We start from the raw sequence: 13856 nt of genomic DNA, 5'->3' as shown, positions 1-13856 counted from the left end.
TGTCGCTTTCGTCTGTTATAGATAATGTACGATGGCAATTTCTCAGTATTTCGTTTTAATCAATGCTACATTGACTTGATATCTTTCATTAAACATTTGGACAGTGAGCGATTAAGAGACCATATTTTTGCATTAGTTTGATATCAATAAATTATTATAAGCTATTTATAATTAAAGCTATTTATAATTGAAGCATTGTCATAACGTGTTGCGAATATTATTTCAATCATTTTAGACAGTTTATTTTCGTTTAAATTATTTGTTTTATGCATTTTACAGTTATATTTTCACCAACAGTGGCGTAAATTTAACAACTCGTGATTCTTATAGAAATTTATTACGATTTTATTACTAAGCTAGTTATTTTACAGCGATTTCTTTCGCATGTAAATTTTCTTTTTAAAACTTGACATTTTTTTACTCTATTTTTATTTATTCATTTTTCTAATTTAATTATTAGTTTTCGAAACTTAATTTGGTGTTTTATTTAAATATATAACGAATCACATTTTTATTGTTTATTAATTTATCACACTTTAATATGTATTATCTTTTTGGTATTACATCGAGTATTTCTCTGAATCTTTTAATATAGCTAACTATACTTTCGTTCTATAATGATTATATAAAACCATAGTAAAATAAATACATACATAAATAATATAAACAATTATAAATATATTTAGGTACTCGACTAAATATAAACAAGATTTAAATGTCAAACATGATATATTAAGGTTATAATCAATTTTAATACAGAATATATACATTGCTCATGAGAGGCAGTATACACCTTTTTTAAACTTTATAGGCGAAATATTAGACCTCTGTGTGATGTTACGTAATGACAATGTCTATTATGCTACATGCTTGCCTAGAAGAAACCTATTCACTCTTGTCTTGAAGACTCCTAGGTTATATTTGTCTGGAAACAATGACGCCGGTAAATTCATTCCATGGATATTCACACTACACGGTAGTGAAAGGCTTTTATTTATTTATTTATTTCATATTCTTTATTGTACACGTTAAGATACATTTAATAAGTTTTACAATAATATACAAAAAAAGTGCAATGGGCGGTCTTATCACACAAGGCAATCTCTTACAGACAACCATAGTATGGAAAAGGTAAAAGTACTAATGATGGGTAGTATACGGCTTTGTGCTGGTGGAAGGAATTACAATCATATACGGATGTATTTTCTATGTATTTGTAACATAAGATTTCGTCATATAATGTTTCAAGTGTTTCATTATATGCTATTATATGCAAACTTCATATTCTCTTGGTTATTTTAATAAGATTTTTATGTTTTTTTATGGAAAATACAGTCACTGCTACCTAAAAGGCATTTACCGATTCAGCGGGTATGAAATGGGAAGGGAAGGTTCTAGCCGCTATATACTATGTTACTGGATTGAAAGGCCTCTGAGCTCTGAGATCATTTCGATGAACACTCCTCGAAGTGAGTAGTATTGAGGACCCCTACTAGGGAATCTCGGCGTAGGAAGTCACTCGTAAATAATGCCAACCTTAGAGAGCCGGATCTTGGCTTGGTCAGTTGCTATAGCTTGGCACTATCATTACTACCACTTCAAAAAGAGTTAGCGCTGAAAGAAGTGGAGGAAGAATTTCCAGTAACGCTTCTATCTGGTATCGGAGGTTGACGTCTGCTATGATATAGGTTCCGACCTCCATTTTTCTTATGTACTCAAATATTGATTACATTGTTTGTAATAAATAACATACGTCTTATTTACAATACTCACGCGTTGAACAACACTCAAATATTATTTTTTTTTTAAATTAATATTTGTTTTCTTATAATTTAAGTTTTTTTAATTTACTAATCTTTGAAAAGGACAGGGATTTTATCACGCTCTTTTTATTATCTTTCTCTTATTTCATTCATCGAATAACCTATCTTTCTACTTCTTTCGTTCCACAATTTTTTCAGTCTTTCTCTTACGTTTTATTCGACACACATCCATCCTCAACCTCCTGCATTCTACGTATCTTTATTTACAATTTTCTTTAAATCTCAGTTTTATGAAGCTTTACATTCTATTATTTATATATATTTATCACAGTTTTTATCTTTTATTCTACTTATTGCAATATTGTTATTCACAATTTAATCTAATTTCTTTAATATAATTTATGTTAGGTTTATAGTACCCAGGTTCCCTAGTCATGTAAGACATCTAAATCGTATATAACGAACTGAAGTAGTAATCGTGGCCCTATACGAAGATGGTCAGGAGAGGCCCGTATCTCTTCAGACCTAAGACACTAGATTGAAACAATGGTAGGGGGGAATTAGGACTTTTTCGTTTTTTTTTTTACTTTTTTAATGTCAAATGATAGACCTAGTAAAGCTTAATCGAAGTTGTTCCATATAATTTTTTTGTACAACTGGCAGTTTAGAAAAAAAATATTGTTTACGGATTTTTTTGTATGAAGCCGCAGTAAAAGAAATAAATTACTGCTAATTTATAATCAATCCACCTTTAAAATTATATACTTTATACTCTGTGAACTATACTACATGAATGCACTGTAAACGGTTGCTATAGTTGCCTATTGAGGAGACAGTTAAATCGAAAAAATATAAAAAAATGCTATGTTCCCAAGACCGCCATACCATGCTTTGGTTCGACTGTGCAAGAGGCCGCTTTGCAAATGTACATAACATTCCATTTAATTGACTATATAAGTAAATGTTTAGATCACCGACTTCTGTTTTCGCCCAATTTCGATGAAATTGCATATAGCATAGATTGGTTAGCAGTATGAGGTTTTCACATCAAATGCATGATAGGTTAGTTTTAATTCAGTTGTCAATATTAATTCATTAGTTGTACTCTGTATTCTAATCTTAAATAAATATAAGTATGTTCAAGTTTAAGTATTAGGGTAGAAATTAAAGTGAAATATATACAAATAACTTATTTGAAATCATTAAAATTGATTTTAAATTAATCTGAAATAGTTTGGTTAACCGGCGAAATGTAAAAACAATTCCCGACTACAATTCTCCGTTATACTATCGTGCTACTAAATTTTGTCGCATAACATTCTATGTCATTTTTCATAAAAGTTTGTGTTATGTGGTAAAGTAGATTGTTTACAATATGTGAGGTTTTTGAATCTTTTATATGTTTATTTAAGTTAGTACTTAACTAGGTAGGTATTATGTACTTATTTATTACGAAATTTTCTTATGTTTGTTGTTCTTATAAGTAATATTCTGCTATTAATCATTTGGATAATAATTTTCGTTTTATTAAATAATAGGTTAGCGAAAATGTTTCTTTGAATTTCTATAACACTTAGTAATACATTTTTTTAAATGTCAAGCTATTATGTTTATCTAGCTTTTAAAATGGATCAATTTTTAATTCTTCTGCAATGCCGATCTTGATACACTTTTTCAAAATGGCGTCCATTTTATTCGTAATCTTTGATCAAAATTACCGAATTGAAAACGCCTAAACCAATTTTACGCTGCTTTTACTAACATAACATTAGGTTTACAATTTTTTTTCGCGGATCACATTGCATTATTTCATTTTGAATTTTTTTTTTAAACGAATCGAATTTCTCCTTTACATTCACTCATTTTGATGTAAAGAAATGCGAAAGAAACTTGTTTCCATTTTTAAAATGTAAACTTTTTAATGTCTTCAAAACCAGCCAGCTACAAATATTACAGCCAAAGAAATTTATTACAAGTTTATACATACTACTTACGGAAAGACTTTCCCCGGAATAACGTTAAGTTTGAAATTGGAATCGGAATACGGAATTAGTCATTTTGGAGGACTATTTTAAAAAATCTTCCTGTTCCTAGTTTTTGAATACGACTAAGTAGTGTCAAAGAGGCTGTCACGAAGATATGAGTTACCATCGCTGAATATGATATTATAGTTCCGGCATTTGATTTGGCAAGCCGGAAATATTTTTTTTTAAATAAAATCAGTATTAAGTACCACATATAGGCATATAAAAGGAACGTTTTTCTAAATATTTTTCTTGCTTTATTTTTGAGTACTATCGTACTTACTTCACGTAATCGTTTATTTCGATTTCATTGGAAATAGACTGCATATAGAGTATCTAAAATAAAATTTTCAATAAAAGATTGTTTCGATGTGCCAAATCAAATGCCGGATATACTTTCTTTATGAATGAACCGTTTTACGGCATATAAAGAATGAAAAAGAGATTTATCAATAAATATACATCGTAAGTGAATAGAGAGTCATCAATATCATTTCAGCCGAAGAAAGTCCACGGCTGGGCCACACAAGGCCTCCTAGATGAAATGAAAACTTTATTCGTCTAGTAACAAGAAGTATTAAATAGCTGGTAATTATTTTCTTTCGTGTTAAACCAACAATGGAATTTTGAACGACAGTTAACGCACGTGTGAAAGTGACTTAAAAATTTTCGGCCGTCAAAAAAGGATTCTTGAAACTCAAATTGTCGCGTTGGCCCGCGACTGAGAAAGGCAAATAGAGGGGACTTGTAAAAACAAGGGCCTGTGGACCCTCGCTTTAATTTTTTTTTGTTCTCATATTCAAGCTTTTTCATTTTAAACCTCTTCACGTATCTGCACTTGAATATTGACGCCGGATTTGTATTATAATGCATCTCTTGATGCATTCGGTTGCTCCTTTTTTAAAATGGTAACCGTCTTTCACCAACCAGATAATATACAGGATGATAGGTTAATACGAACAGTCATCAATTGATATTTTTATTTTATTTTATTTTATTCGGAAAACAAACAGTGTCTTATAACTACAAATAAAAACTTAAATAAAAACTATACACCAATTACATGTTTTCGCACATTGATACACAAACATAAAAAACGCAGAAAATAAAAAACAATAAAAAATAAATTATTGCCTTTAAGTTGAGCGAATACACTAAAGTTAATATGAAGCTATCATCACGTTCCAGAACTGTCAAACCACGCCTTCGATAAAGTTTGTTTAAAATTATGCGTGTTAGAGACAAACAAATCTAGTTCGGGGTACCGAGCTAGTTTGTTCATCTCCCTCGCTGATCTTATAAAGAAGGAATTTTGTAGTCTAGTGCAATGAAGATGATTAAGGACGAACGGAACGTGATTTTAGCTTTCGAAATTAGTGAGTTTACTAACGATAAGGAATCGTGAATTTTAGACTCCAATGAGATAATCATTGTATTTTCTTCAGATATGCAGATTACTAGTAATCAAAAGTACTTTTAATATATATATCATAAAAAGTATATACTTATATTACTGACCGCAGACAGTTGGAAGAGGGATTGCCGCTATTTGATACGGATCTTTATTTTCTCAGCTGGGAGTCATGACGGCGTTATGCATAAACATTTTTCTTATGGATTCACACAGTTAAAATTTATATATATATATATATATATATATATATTTGAAACCGCTGTCCAAGCGTTACAGACCATTAAATATGTTCGGGTTCAAGACAATGTGCAGGGCCAACTCATTAAAAGATTCTGCAGTAGATTTATTCTTGAGAAGGGCCGGTAAGTTGAACGGAGGTATATCAAGGTTTTCCCAAAGACTCATGCGGTTACGTCTTTTAGATTCCAATCGGGAACAGCGTCTGACTAAGTGTTCAAAAGTCTATTCAACTATATACTACTACATACAGTTAAAATTCTATATACAGGGTGATTAATTATAGGTGTGAAAGATTTAACGTGGTGAATGTACAGCTCAGGGGTGTCCCAACTTACGACTCGCAAGCCACATGCGGTTCTTTGATGGATATTTGCAGCTCTCAATAAACGTAGCCTAGTGTAAATTATAAAAAATATAAAAAGGGACATTTATGTGTATTTATAATTAAAAAAATTATTACCCTGAAAATTAAACACCAATCAGTATTAACTAACCAGCGTCTGATAGAATAACTGAAAAGTGTTGCCACCTTATTACTAAATTTAAAAAAAAATTATCAGGAGAATTAAATGGTGTTTTGTTTTTAATATGTATAACAATTTACATATTTTATACTTTTATTTATATGTTGCCAATATGATTTCTGTGTTTTAATACCTTTTTCCATATCTTTACGTATTTAATTTCGGCCCGCGAAATATTATAAGTATTAAAAAATGGTTTAAACTTTCTAGGAGTTTGGTCACCCCTGGAATAGCTCATTTGTAGCTCAATTATTGTAAATAATGATTTCAGAAATGATAAATAATAAGTTACGGAATATTATAAGAAAAAGCAACTTCAAAATTCATATTACTACATATTAAATTTATTAACTTTTTACTGTATGTATTCACCTGTCTCATTACAATAGAAAAAATATAATGTAACACATTTCCGAGTGATCACTTTATACAAAAAAAAAAACAGTTGTAAATAGGTGTAAAAGTTTTAAAGCTTTCATACCTGTAGCTAATCATTCTGTATCTAGATAAAGGTCAATTATAATAAAAGCAAACTTCATCTAAATATTATCTGTTTACCAAGGGATTTCCGGACGAAATTTACAAACAATACTGTCTAGCTATATTATTATACTGTATGTAGTTTATGTTTTACAGATTTATTTTTAATAACTTGAGATAATAGGCTTTATGCTCATAACTTATTTTTTGGTTGAGTTTATTCGGATTTTTTAAAAAATATATTTTGTAAACATTTTAATTGAAACTAGTGTACATAGTTTTACACCAGTATTTATTATTTTCCCCATTTCATACGTGAGGCGTCGTTGAAGCCTATAGACAGCCACTGCAAGGCATGGGTCCCCCTTAAAGGTGTCTATGGGGGTATATAAAATAATCGCCACGCTTGGCAGGCATATTGTCAATCTCTGTATAGTATATACACAAGTGACGCTGTTGCCTATCATAATTAATACATAGTGTATATTTTATATAAAATTGCATCCCAGGAATCGAATCCGCGACCTACGATCGCAAGTCTCAGTCTGCTACCGCTGGACCACCACTGCTAAATAAAAATTTGATCATTCACTTGGCTGTATAATATAAATTACGTTTGTCTAAGTTTAAAAAAAAATGTTGCAGTCAACTGTGTACGGAACCACAATACACTCCCGTATATAGTGTCTAAAATATAAACTAAAACGTGTAAAAAATACCTTTGACCGTGTAAATGATTTATCGAGTGATGATACAGCCTACCAACGAATTACTATACTATTGTTTTAGAGATATTTTTAATTTTTTTATTTTTAAAAAACGTCAGAATAGTTAAGGGCCAATATAAGGCTTTAATTAAATCGGGGCTCGTTTGTAACGCTCGTAATTTTAGTCGAAATTTGCTATTATAACGGAACCCAATTTAAATCTGTATTTTTATCAAGACATACGCAAGTGATAACAATAAATGATCAAAGTAAATACCTGTAGAAGTTACAAAAAAAACACACTTATTTGTGCCAACCCTAACAAGCATGAAGGTATAGCGGTTTTGTTTCTTAAACGGATTTTTCCTTGTGTAAATAACAAAAAAATTACATTAAAAACATGATCTCTGGCTTGCTTTGTATTTTATAGTACACAGATTAAAAAAATATTTAGTCAAACAATGATATATATATTTATGGACAATAAACTATAACATTCAAAAATTACATATACTTTACTCATAGTGAATAGTGGTAGCATAGACGTAGAGGATTGCGACTGGCGATCGTAAGTCGCGGGTTCAATTCCCGGGATACAATCTTTTATAATTCACACTTTGTGCATTAGTTATATAGGATTGCTATTGCTTACAAGTCTTCAGATGATGGGTAGCAACGTCCTCTGCATATAATACAACACTGCGATCGCCAAACCACCTGCCATGAGAGGCGATTATAGTATATCTTCCCACAGATCTTTTGAGGAAGGCCTATGCCATGCAGTGACCTGAAATGAAGAAAATTCTTTAAATATTTGGGAAAAAAAGTTAACATCGCACTATTTAAACTGTACCTTTGTAAGCAATTGAAACTAAAGACGTGTTTACATTGATACTTCTTAAAAGATATTTTTATAATTGGTAATAGTTGATATTATTACTTACTTAACACAAAGTATTATAATAAAGTTTCAGATATATAGATATCAAATTTTCACTACTACTACTATTTTATATTTTATTATCAAAAGAAAATTTTACGCCCATTTGACCAAGAGAAATAGGGTTACTACCGGGAGGATACATATCCAGCAAGGATCAGCGAGAACTATTTCGGACGTAAGATGTCCCACTTTGGAGCGTTTAACGTCCGAAATAATTCTCTTTTAATATCAGCCTTCGAATTTCACTTTTCGAAATTTAACAGATTCACCGTGTGTTCCTTTGGTCCATTTGGTAAACGGGCGGTGTACGGTGGACAATGATTTTGACCAAATTCAAGGTCATTTGCTGCTCTAAAAGATAGTTCCAGAAAAGAGCCAATTGAACAGGCTTACTTCCTTCAGCAGGTTACAGCGATTTCTTTGTTATGCCTATCTTCCCTTGTGATCCACGCATACATATAATCTCATTTAGGTATACGTACTTCCTTCGTGCGATCGACATTGTACAATCTGAATTACGATGGCCTGTTTTAAATTTTTGAATAGTTCACAGACTCTTCCGTTCCGTTAACTCTACTCCGATAAAGCTGTAAAACTCCCATGGTCTCTTAGTATTTGTTAACCTTAGTTGTTTGATTTTAAGAGATGACTGTTTCCTTTGAAACGGAAATTTCTGTTAGTATATTTTAGTGTTCTACAAAATAGAAATAATTCCGGCAAAAAAGACATTGTCGTCCATATTTACGTTGAAATTTCGTTGAATTAATTATTAAGGAAATGCATAAATACTATTTATTTAAAATGCCACAGATTAAAATGTTATCTGGAATTTAAAAAAAAAAGAGTTTGTATAATGTCAACTCGAAGCGCTGGCCAGTGATAACCTCGTTATTATTTTAAGATGCAGTGTGAGAGATCACGATTTAAAAACTGTGTCATTTATACAAATTCAATGTAGACAAAGGATTTAGATTCTTTACGTTTGGGTTGCGTTTACATATTTTATTGCGAATGTAGCGAATTCAGCGAACTGCTCACTGAATTAATGCATTGATACTGATAGAACTCGAAGTGTATATACGTCTTTTCATATGTACATACATTCTTGGAGATTTTCTTTGATATAGCGAGGAAAAGCGGTGGATAAAAGCTGCCATTTACGTTTGACACAGTAGCCGAAACAATACAAATCTCAAATACATAATGGCGTAAATATGTGCACTACAAACTTTCGAAAAACATTCGATGTTCAAAGAAGTTGAAGAATGTTGAATAGTTGAATCACAGATTCGTATTTGACGGTTTTGTTTGTAATCAAAAAGCCTAACCAAACTATGAAAAATTGCTTTAAACGCACACAAGATGATTAGCTATAGGTATAAAAGTTTTAAAGTGAATTTATAGCTCATTTAAATCAAAATCTACAATACATTTTTGTACATGTTTAATACATACATGCTTCTAGGGTTCCGGAATTTAGTATCATGTTTTTATTTAGTCTTTGAACTATTTCCTTAGATGTATAGCATTCAACTTAGAAAGAATTGTATTTAAAACAATTATTGAAGCTGCAATAGAACGCAAGTAGTTTACAGTTAATTTTCTATAGGATATCATTCTTTGAAGAGTTTTAAAAATCTTAACTACTAACTATTTATGTCGTATGCACATTTGTTTGAAAGCCTTAAAATTATGAAGGCGGAGACTATGGATTTCGAAAAAAGAAATTATTTAGTTAAATCAGTTTCACTTAGAGTCCGGTACGTACTCTTAAACATTTGCATCTTTAACTGAATTGAATATAACCTTTAAGAAAATACATGTACATGTAAAGCGTAAGAAACGGTGCGGCGTGTGCCATCCTAAATATATTCATTAATACACATAAACGTAATTTTATATATTTTTAATATAATGTAACTAATGTATGTCTATAAAAACGTATTTCATTTTCCGAAGAAGTTAATATTCACAAAAGAATAACAAAAAAAAAACAATTTTGTGTATCTAAGACTTGACTTCATAGAGTTAGCAAATCTATATTTTGGTCACCGATCGTAATTAGGTATTATCGTACGCATAGGACGCTGCTGCACATCTTCTGATGGCAATCCCATATAATTAATGCACAAATTGTTAATTACATAAGATTGTATTCCAGGAATCGAAGCCGCTACCTCCGATCGCAATTCTCAGATCTTTCATACTAATTTACTGAATTTTTTCTTAGGTCTTTTGTTGGCTGGGTCTTAATACTTATTAACCTTAGTTGTTTTGGGTTTTAGATATAATTCAATGTACATGCTTTTTTAATAGGCTCCTAGGTAATGATATAAAGGCTTCCATTGCTCCTTAAAAAATGTGAAAAACGTTCGTAAGCTAAGGGATACTACCCTTTAAATGATTTCATATAAAATAGCATACCTAGAAGAAGCATTATACATAGTCTTATTGAGTTTCTACCGAGTGTTATTTTCAATTGTGATGGCATATATCACCCAAACAGTTATTAGATTCAACTTAATGTCAATAAATGTTTTAATTCATCGATCCGTTTTTGAAGATTTATCTAAAAAAATAATGTTAATGCCAAAATTCTTTGTTTCGATACGAAAGTGCTTTCCGTAATAAGCCAACACTTCGACAGGTAAGTATACATGAGAAAGATGTCTTGATATCTTAGGTCTATGTTTTTAGAGAAGTCGTGATCATGACTAAAGGTCATAGTTACAAGATTTTGTTAAAAAACCTGAGTGTCGACTTCTGGAGATAGACCTTCTACATAGATTTTCAAAAGAACTAATATAAGTTACTCTGTTAACCTTGTGGGTAGGCGTTCTACGCTGCACTGTGGTGTCTGCACCAGTAGGTACTGGCCAGTAGGACATATATACATACTGTGGGCGCCTGGCCTCTTTGGTTTTTGGACAGGACGCTTGCTAAATCAGTTGGTTTTACTTGTTAAAGCAAATTTATGTTTTATAATAATTTGTGTTTATATAAAAATAGATTACTAATATCTGAATTTTAAAAAGTAATCCACATTGGTGACCCCAACGTGATATGAACACGCAGCCTTCTGATCTGGAGTCAGACCATAGCGCAGCCTTTATATAAAGGCCCCAGAGGACATCTGTTCTGCGCACGATGTTGGCCTGGATACTGCCACTTTATCTTCACGTACTAGTCCTGTGCAGTTGTAGTCATGAAGTCTTTGTATGGTCCTTATTCCTTATCTCCCCATCTTCCTCTCTTACAGAAGCGATTCTTTGAGGACAATCACTCTATACTATAGACTCAGCATTTACACAATCCATTAAATGTTGAGAAATTACGTATGAATTCCAAAATAGATTCTTTTATAAAGCAACACGAAAACCATCAGACTCGTTTTAATAAGATTGATGACGTCATCGCTCGGTTTTCCCGTGAAAAATGTCTAGTCTCTGATAAGGAGCTCGCTAAATTTTATCTTATTGACCCGTTTTGTTTATCTTTTTGTACAAATATGTATGTTATTTTTTTATAACAACGTCCTTAACCTGGAGATGTCGTGGCCAGTTTCGCCTATCATACATAAATAGTGTTGTGCCAAATATATACTTTAACTAGAAAACCTATAGATAGAATGTAGTGTAGTATGGGTAGAATGTAGTAATGTAGACATTATGAGAGATGGACAAACACCTTTGTTAAGGTCACCGGAAGAGGCTAAAAGCGGCTGCTTTAAATTAGTCTTAGAAATATATGAAGTAGACAAAGCACTGGACTTCTTTCGGTTGAATTGTTGATAATAATAACGAATAATCTATTATTAACTTGATAAACCTGGGAACTAACAATGAATCAGATAATAAAGATTTATTTTTATTAAGATAATAGATAAAAGATATACAACATAAAAAGTAGTCACGTGTAAACACAGACAATCATCTGTCTCTTTCTTGTGTATAAAAAAGCGTTATATATATGTATACAAAGAATGTTAGTTTTCTAACAATACGATGCATTTTAAATTAATTCTACAAAATATCCCACATAAAACCTAAGTTTTATGAATAATAAATAAAATAATTCTGAATCTTTCCTTTGTTTGTACACAAATTAAAACAATATTATTGTATTTTAATATGAAAATTCAAGTCTCGTGTATTTGTGAACACGTAAAACGTTGATATTATAGTTCTGTAACATTATTAAATGAAGGCAATAGACTTTATCTGTGTGCATTGTATAAAATATTAAAACATTGTTTAAATATCCTTTCAATGAAAATTTTGATTCTTTGTTATATTTCGTTTCAAAAGAGCAATTGTCTAGTTTCTTAGTAGATAGGCATTCCGAAGCCGTGGTAGCTTAATATTTATAAGGTTACAATAAATGCCAATTCAAAAGTGCGTATAAATTGCTACTCGAATAAAAATATTTCGAATTATAAATGTGATTAGCTTTTCAATACTCTGTGGATTCCTAAGAATCTGAAGTAATATGTATTATTATTAGGTTAAACAAGATATTACTATTAAAAATAAAATATATTTCGTACATATAATTCTTAAATTGTTCAAATTACCAATAAGAGTTTTGAAATAAACATTTTAAATGTAAATAGTGGTAAACTTTCCCGCTATAACACCGCCATCTTGATTTTAAACTGTCAAACAATAAAATGGCCGCACGAAAAAAACGGTACAGCCTGTATAGAACGCGTACCGAATGAAGCGTTATTCAAACTTCTTTTTAGGCAACTTGGCAACGAGCGCAGTACTTAAACTATGTTTTTTTTTCGGCCTCAATATGTGTGCAATGTAATGTATAAACAGTGTATCGCTGTGTGCGTGTAGGCGTGACGAAGTGCGATAGTGTTATCGGCTGAACCTTGCAAAAATACACAACAAACATGCGAAGTACATGTTGAAACTGTAGATGCTACACAGGTGTGGTTTTTTTAAACGTGATGACCTCATTAGAGGCATTAGAATCGGCCAACGAGACTGTTTGCCGCCGAAGGAAACCAGGTTCAAATCTCTTTCCACAGATTATATTTAATCCCGTTCGAAATGTATTTGTTTGCTTTAAAATTTGCAATGAATTCGCAAGAGATCGATTCACTACATTTAAAAAAAAACTATAAGCCATATCTATTTAAATTACTTCCTAGATGCTACAGATTAATCGTATAGGCCAGATTCTAAAACTTGAACCTATAACTTCCATTTCTTTTCCCTTATAAGCGTCACTAAGTGATAACTCAAAAATTAGCGTTGTATTGGAATTTCCACTAAATCACAATATTATACTGAGACTATTTATGTCCGAAGCCAAATATATTTAAATATATATACTTATATTTACGTTGCGACTGTGGTAATTAAACTATTTTTGTTTCTTTTCCAATTCATTATTTGCGCATTATTAAAATCTTATACAAGAATTCAAAATCAATCTTTATTTAATATTATCCCACGACAAAATCGTTTGAGATGATCTTAATAACTTTATCTACGAATACATTCATAAATGATAAATTTATTTTTAAATGTATCGTTGTGTAATTTTTTTTTTAGTATTCTATAGTTCTGTAGCCCCACAGTCTACACGGTTTATAATAAAACCATTTCTATGATATTTAAACGAAAACAATGCAAAATATGGAGAAATAAAAAGCTATCGACACACGATTTTTGGCTGTACTGACACATATACTATTTATATATATACATACAGTCGATCATCAATTCTGCCATTGGACGTCAACAGC

General features: G+C 31.1%; 1 protein-coding gene across 1 annotated transcript in view; it reads left to right on the top strand.

The window, feature by feature from the left end:
* Positions 1–13856, top strand: part of FoxP (forkhead box P) — a 104871-nt gene that overhangs the window by 1308 nt on the left and 89707 nt on the right. The gene's annotated exons all lie outside the window — the stretch shown is intronic.

The sequence above is a fragment of the Battus philenor genome, unplaced genomic scaffold (genome assembly GCF_028537555.1).
Source record: "Battus philenor isolate CCGP_79_NKW_IND1 unplaced genomic scaffold, ilBatPhil1.0.hap1 SCAF_26, whole genome shotgun sequence".
Classification (NCBI taxonomy): Eukaryota; Metazoa; Arthropoda; class Insecta; order Lepidoptera; family Papilionidae; genus Battus; species Battus philenor.
The sequence above is the reverse complement of the archived record's forward strand: the minus strand, read 5'-3'. Positions and strand labels throughout refer to the sequence as shown.